This window comes from Pezoporus wallicus, unplaced genomic scaffold (assembly GCF_028554395.1).
Source record: "Pezoporus wallicus isolate ANWC-B61680 ecotype Strahan unplaced genomic scaffold, APGP_CSIRO_Pwel_v1 contig_4238, whole genome shotgun sequence".
In the NCBI taxonomy this organism is placed as follows: Eukaryota; Metazoa; Chordata; class Aves; order Psittaciformes; family Psittacidae; genus Pezoporus; species Pezoporus wallicus.
In genome coordinates, this window is record NW_026637932.1 from 2989690 (window position 1) to 2995689 (window position 6000).

The 6000-nt window shown below is 49.3% G+C and overlaps 1 protein-coding gene across 6 annotated transcripts in view; it reads right to left on the minus strand.

Moving 5' to 3' along the window:
- Window positions 1-2639, minus strand: part of FARP2 (FERM, ARH/RhoGEF and pleckstrin domain protein 2) — a 73596-nt gene extending 70957 nt beyond the window's left edge. For all 6 annotated transcript variants that reach the window (XR_008972061.1, XR_008972060.1, XR_008972062.1 and 3 more), the window contains exon 1: window positions 2540-2639. The gene's annotated coding sequence lies outside the window, so the exon portion shown is untranslated. The remainder of the gene's footprint in view (window positions 1-2539) is intronic.
- Window positions 2640-6000: the final 3361 nt, after the last annotated feature.

Here is a 6000-nt window from a genome sequence, read left to right on the forward strand (position 1 = left end):
CCCAGAATCAGTTATGCTCCTCAGCAGGCTATTACACAACCACTCTTAAAATTAGCACTCTGTGACCACATTCATCCCGCTCTGAATAAACATCTACTAGAAGGGATGGACACTGCAGGAACCCAAAAGGAAAAAGATGCGAGCGCTGACGGAGGCTGTGCAAGGAGTAGCCCCATGGTACAGAGGCTTCTGCAGCATCCCCTCTGGCTGAAGCCAGCTGGTGCCTGAAGGCAAGGCAGGAAGACACCCCAGCTCCACACTAAATGAGGAGCTCCTGGGTACTTTTGCTAGCTCTGGTTACCAGCCAGGAGGGACCAAAGTCATGTCAAATGGAAACTGCAGATGTCAAAGTCCTTCCCCACAGGAAAAGTGAATTCAGCAGCACTTGGCCTCACATCTTGCTGATGACACATTTCTAAAAATATTTACCACTGAACTAGTCCCCATCCAGCATATATCCACATTTTGAAAGTCTAACAGGCACCTAGGCAGAAACACAACAGGCAGCAGAACTAAGCCATGTTTCCCAGGGAAAGCAGTGCCCTGCTTACTGAGGGGCAGCTGAGAGGATCTCAACACATCCAGCTCCCTCACAGTGCACACTACCAATGCAGTTGCAATCAGTACAAATCCCCAAATAGCCTGGTCTGCTCCAGCTGCCTCAAAAACCAAAACTGGGAGGAATATTAATCAATCCAAGCATTGTTTCCAGATCATAATCAATTTTAACTACATACCATGTTTTCTGTAAGCTACATACGACATTTCTTAACAAAAACCATCATGCTATGATTTAGGAAGCGTTTCAGTTAAAGGAGCTGACTAAATAAAAGGCAGAGCAAAATTAAACAGCGAAGTCGGAGGTAGTTCTGCAAGCACTGGGAAGAACAAGAGGCTCTATGGACAATGGGCAGAGCAGAGAAAGTGTCCAAGAGCTCTGCGAGCCTCCTATCGACCCCAGGCCAGCCAGGAGGAGGTCTCATTTACCTTCTCAACAATGCAAAACTAAAATGCAATGTTAGTAGTTCTATGAAAAAAAAGAAAATCTCCCTTGCACTCACCCACCCTGAACTTCTTTACACTGCTTATCCTGACAATTTCCTATAAACCTGGGCCAGGCATCAAAGCTAAATCAGCCCCTGAAGCACAGTGACAGAATGACTGCCACTTTCAACCTCCAATGGAAGAACAAATGGAACAAAGCTTAGAAGATTTAGGTAGCTTTTTTGTTGCCTTTTTGAAATAGCTTTGAAGCCACAATGAATTTTGTCTTCTACTTGAATGAAATAAACTTACTTTTTCAGAAGCAAGACTGTTTTTCAGCCAGCAGCAAATCTGGACAGGCAGCTTACACTGGCACATACGCTTATGCAAGATACCAAGGGCTTTCAAAGAAACCCCTCCAAGTACAGTGCCTTTTGGTCAGTGACAGGTCACTATGACATCCCATCCCTTGCCTATGCAGAAGGCCGGACTGAAGTAACATCAGTTTCCCAGCTCCCTGATGTCAGCAGAGCAATCCCTGCTTCCCGTAAGAAGGGATCCCCTCCACCTGCACACAGTGGGACCCCATATGGATCAGCCAGGGAGCACTCTTAAAGAGAAGTGCTTCCTGAAAATTTCAGAGACGCTTTCAGATCAGGTCCTTTCCGTACACCAGAAGCAAAGTTTCATCTTTTACCTTTTTTACTAGGCAACAGCAAACCATTAATGTCACTAAACCAAGCCGGCACCAACTGACGCATCAGGAATCCAACAACTGCAGCAAAGAGTGGTGAAGACTGAGTGCCCAGCTGCACCAGGAGAGAAACATCTTGAAACGCAGTTCCCTAACTCCTCTAACAAAACACCGTCCCATCCCTCATCACAACCACAATAGGGGTCTTACAGCTCTTTCCTGCACTGCTGCACCCTGCAGCAGTGCTTGCGTGGAAGGAGCTGGAGGCACAGGTAGGATGGAGAAGGTCTGCGGCTGGTTCCTGCCAAATGAATGGGGCTTCAGGCACGCTGCTTTAACCTGATCACAGGGAATCAGCAGGGCGGCGCTGCACGACCCCCTGCACTCAGCCCAGCGAGCTCCGAGGGTCCCTTGCAGAGAGCCAGATGCAGAGAGCAAGGCATGGGCCGGGGCGCAGGTGCTCCAATACTCCCAGTACGAGCAGGAAGTGCCGAAGCCGCCGCCAGGCCCTGGGAAGCATCCCGGGGAAGGCGCTCCCGAGCCCGCCAGCCAGAGCCCCCCGCCCCCGGGTTGCAGGAGAGACCACCGCGAGCAGACCCTCCGGCGGCGCTGGCAGGGCCAAGCGCGGCCCTTACGCGAGAGCTTCCACCCAGGCACGCAGCGCACGACAGCGGCCGCGGGCGGCGGAAGCGTCGGACGCGCGGACAGGCCGAGCCGAGCCAGCAGCCCCGCTCCACGGCCCGCCCAGGGGCTGCGGATCCCGCTCGGCTGCCGGCCCGCCGCCCGCTCCCCCAGCCCGGCCCGCGGAGCCCGCTGTCAGGAACGGCTTGCGGCCGTCCCGCGGGGAACGCCTCGCCTCACCTCAGCGCTTACGGCCGCGCCGGGCCGGGCGGTGCCGGCCGCCGTCCCACCGCGCGCCGCCGCAGCAACCCCGTCCCCGAGTACCCCGCACGCACCGGCCCCGCCCATTGACCGGGCGGGGCGGGGCCTCGGTCCCTCAGACGGCCCTGCCCGGCACCACCCCGGGCGCAGCTCAGCTCCTCCCGCCGCCGGGACCCACAGGGAACGTCGGCACCGGAGGGAACCGCGCTGTGGGTGCGGGAGTCGCGGCCTCTGCCGCCGGAGCAGCAGGAGAGATGGAGACATGCAAGAATGAACCCGATCCCTTCTTCCGAGCATGTCGTGTCCAATCAGTTCTGCCAGCCTTTTAGTATTATTTAAAAAACAAACACAAAAAAAAACCACCAAGATGTTTGTTTTCCGACATGGAACCTTTAAAAGGATATTTATGCCAAACCTTTCCTGTCGGACCTCAAGGCAGCTCACAGAAAGGCTGCCCCTTGCCCCTGCGCCCCAAAGAAGGGAACATACAATCACACAGCCACACATACCGAGGCACCCACGGCCAGCAGATGCTCTGCCCAGGGGTGCGAAACACTGGCAAATCCCATTTGCACAGGTGAGTGGTGCTCTGGTAAAATACCATTACATGAAGCAGTCCCTAAGATTCAGGCAACAAAGCTCATGTGTTTCACTTTGAGTAATAAACATTTTAGTTCTCATTTAGTTAACTTTCAGACAGATTTTAAATAGAGACACAAAGAGCCACAGCACTACAGAAGAGGGGAGAAGACACGAGTGCTGCACCCACGTGCTAAGATCCAACACAGATGGCTGAAGACCATCAGAACATCCCCCCTCCTCCCTCTCCAGCCAGCAAGCCCATCAGTGAGTAACACCAGTAAGAACCAAATGCGGTAGGAAATTCAGCACAGGGTGAACAGAGCTCTGCCCAAACAGACCTCTGCACCTCCCAGATTCTGAGTCTGCTCAAAAACAGACTCGGAGGCTGACTGATGACAAGAATCACAGAATCCCAGACTGGTTTGTGTTGGAAGGGACCTTAAAGCTCCTCCAGTTCAAACCCCCTGCCATGGGCAGGGACACCTTCCACTAGACCAGGTTGCTCCAAGCCCCATCCAGCCTGGCCTTGAAAATTGTCAGAGATGGGGCAGTCACAGCTTCTGTGGGCAACCTGTGCCAGGGCTTCACCACCCTCACAGGGAAGAACTTCTTCCTCATGTCTGATCTAAATCTCTCCTCTGTCAACTTAAAGCCATTCCCCCTTGTCCTGTCCCTACAAGATCAGAGTACTTCCCAAAAAGGACTGCTTTTGACAAACCCTTCCGATCCCCTGAGGTACCACGTGTCACTAGAGCCTGCTTTTCAAGATGAGAAGTAACAAAAATAAGAGAAATATTTGTATTTCTCTAGGAATGGATTGATGGCCAATAGCCCAAGAAATGTCAAGAGCCACCTTGTTTCTGAGAACTTGACCTTTTCACAGCAATTTGAAAAACAAAGTATTAGCATAGCACGTGACTTTTATATTAAACAAAACACACAATTCATGTAGAACAGCCCTTTCAACCTGGACGAGCTTCACCACTCTCACCCACAGAAATAAGCAAATGTAATGAGTAATTCCTTACTAGCAACATCCTCATCTCTTAAGAAGAGAAAAGACACAAGGTTTTAAAAATATGTCCCATTATTTCTTCAAAAGTGAAATGGAGCTGAAGAATCTTATGCATACAAAAACATCAGGAAAGTTACAAAAAGCATGCACAGTATTTTAGATAACTCCATTCATAAAACCATTCATTATTCCAATAAACTGAAGTGCTTTCATTAGCAAAATTGATATCTCAGTATCCTGTTTTGCCCACCATTTATATTACACTTCCATAGGCAATGGGTTTTAGTCGCATCTTAAGCACTAACATAGTTTTGCATCCTTTAAAGTGCAGATATTTCAGAGCAATCTTCATTTCAATCATTTGCTTTAACATCTAAAAAGATTAGAACTTGTCTTGTGCAAAAAAGTAGCTGTTGCTAAGTTGGAGAACAAATCTGATGAGATCACTTTAAAGGCAAAATACAACAATCAGAGAGGAAGCAATAATTAGAGATATAGTAAAGTCTTCAGAAGCATCAACACCCTGCTGTTTATGCTTCACTGTATATTGCTGTTATTGCTCACACAAAACACATGTAATTTACGGTGCTGAAACAATCCAGCACTGAAGGTGCTGCGTGTTTAAGTGTCCACGTACCCAGTACTTTGGCTTCTACCTGCAGCTCATTTCTAGCCTTTCCACCATAGCATGGGGAGTTCAGCAGGATGCACGAGTACTTCTCCAAGACCTGCTTTCTTGCCATGAACCTGAACCTTAAGAAGTCTCTCTTCTTTCCTTTTCATATCTGCATTCCCAATTCTTCAGGGCAGAAAATATCACCTATGCTGATGGTACCTGGCAGTGGGGTTTGACCAGGTTGCTCAAAGCCGCATACAACCTTGCCTTGAACACTTCTGAGGATCGGGCAACCACAGCTTCTCTGGGACTATCTGGCCTTGTAAAAAGTCCCTCTCCAGATTTTTTGTTGGCCCCTTTAAGGACTGGAAGCTGCTCTAAGGTGTCTCTGGAGCCTTCTCTTCTCCAGGCTGAACAAGCCCAGCTCTCTCAGCTTGTCTCCATAGCAGAGCTGCTCCAGCCCTCGGAGCATCTTTGTGGCCTCCTCTGGACTCACTCCAACAGGTTCACATTCCTTTTGCATTTGTGGCAAATGCCACAATTCACTGCCATTGTCCTGCTCTGGTTCAAGCTGGTACAGTGCCTTGTACTACAGTTCTTGCATCTGGAGATATTCAGTGACTTGCTGTACACATTGTTAGCCTAAGCCTAAGCATGGTGTTGATTAGGACTAACTGCAAGGGCTGACAGCTTTCTCTACAGGACGGTCACTCTTCTTTCCCTTCATCTTTGAGGACCTGGTGTCACAGTACCAGCCATAAAGCACCTCAGATGTCCTCCAAGGGAAAACTTCTCATTTCCACAAATGTGGCCACATCTTAAGTTGATTGTCATGATAGTTAGTGACTGACCTGGTCGTATTCCTGATCTGAATGAGCTTCATCCCAGAAGACCTCAGTCGAATACTTTGCAGTACTTTGTAGTTTGTAATGGTCTGTGCAGCAGAACCAGACAGGAGACCAGTTATCTTGTCTCACTGTATTGTCTTTCACATTGACTCAGACATCTCAGTAGACTGGTCTACATGGATTGCCAAATCATTCCTCAACAAGCCCTCCTCCTAACAACTCAGAATTGCATCAGACCACTTCTCAAATAGGAAGATCTGGCAATTTCAGCATTATAGCCAGGTGCTGTTCTGTACTTACAGCCCAATCGTACTCCAGATGGTAGGAAAAAATGAAAAAGAAGAGAGTGAAATCACAGAATTTGATCAATACACTGACT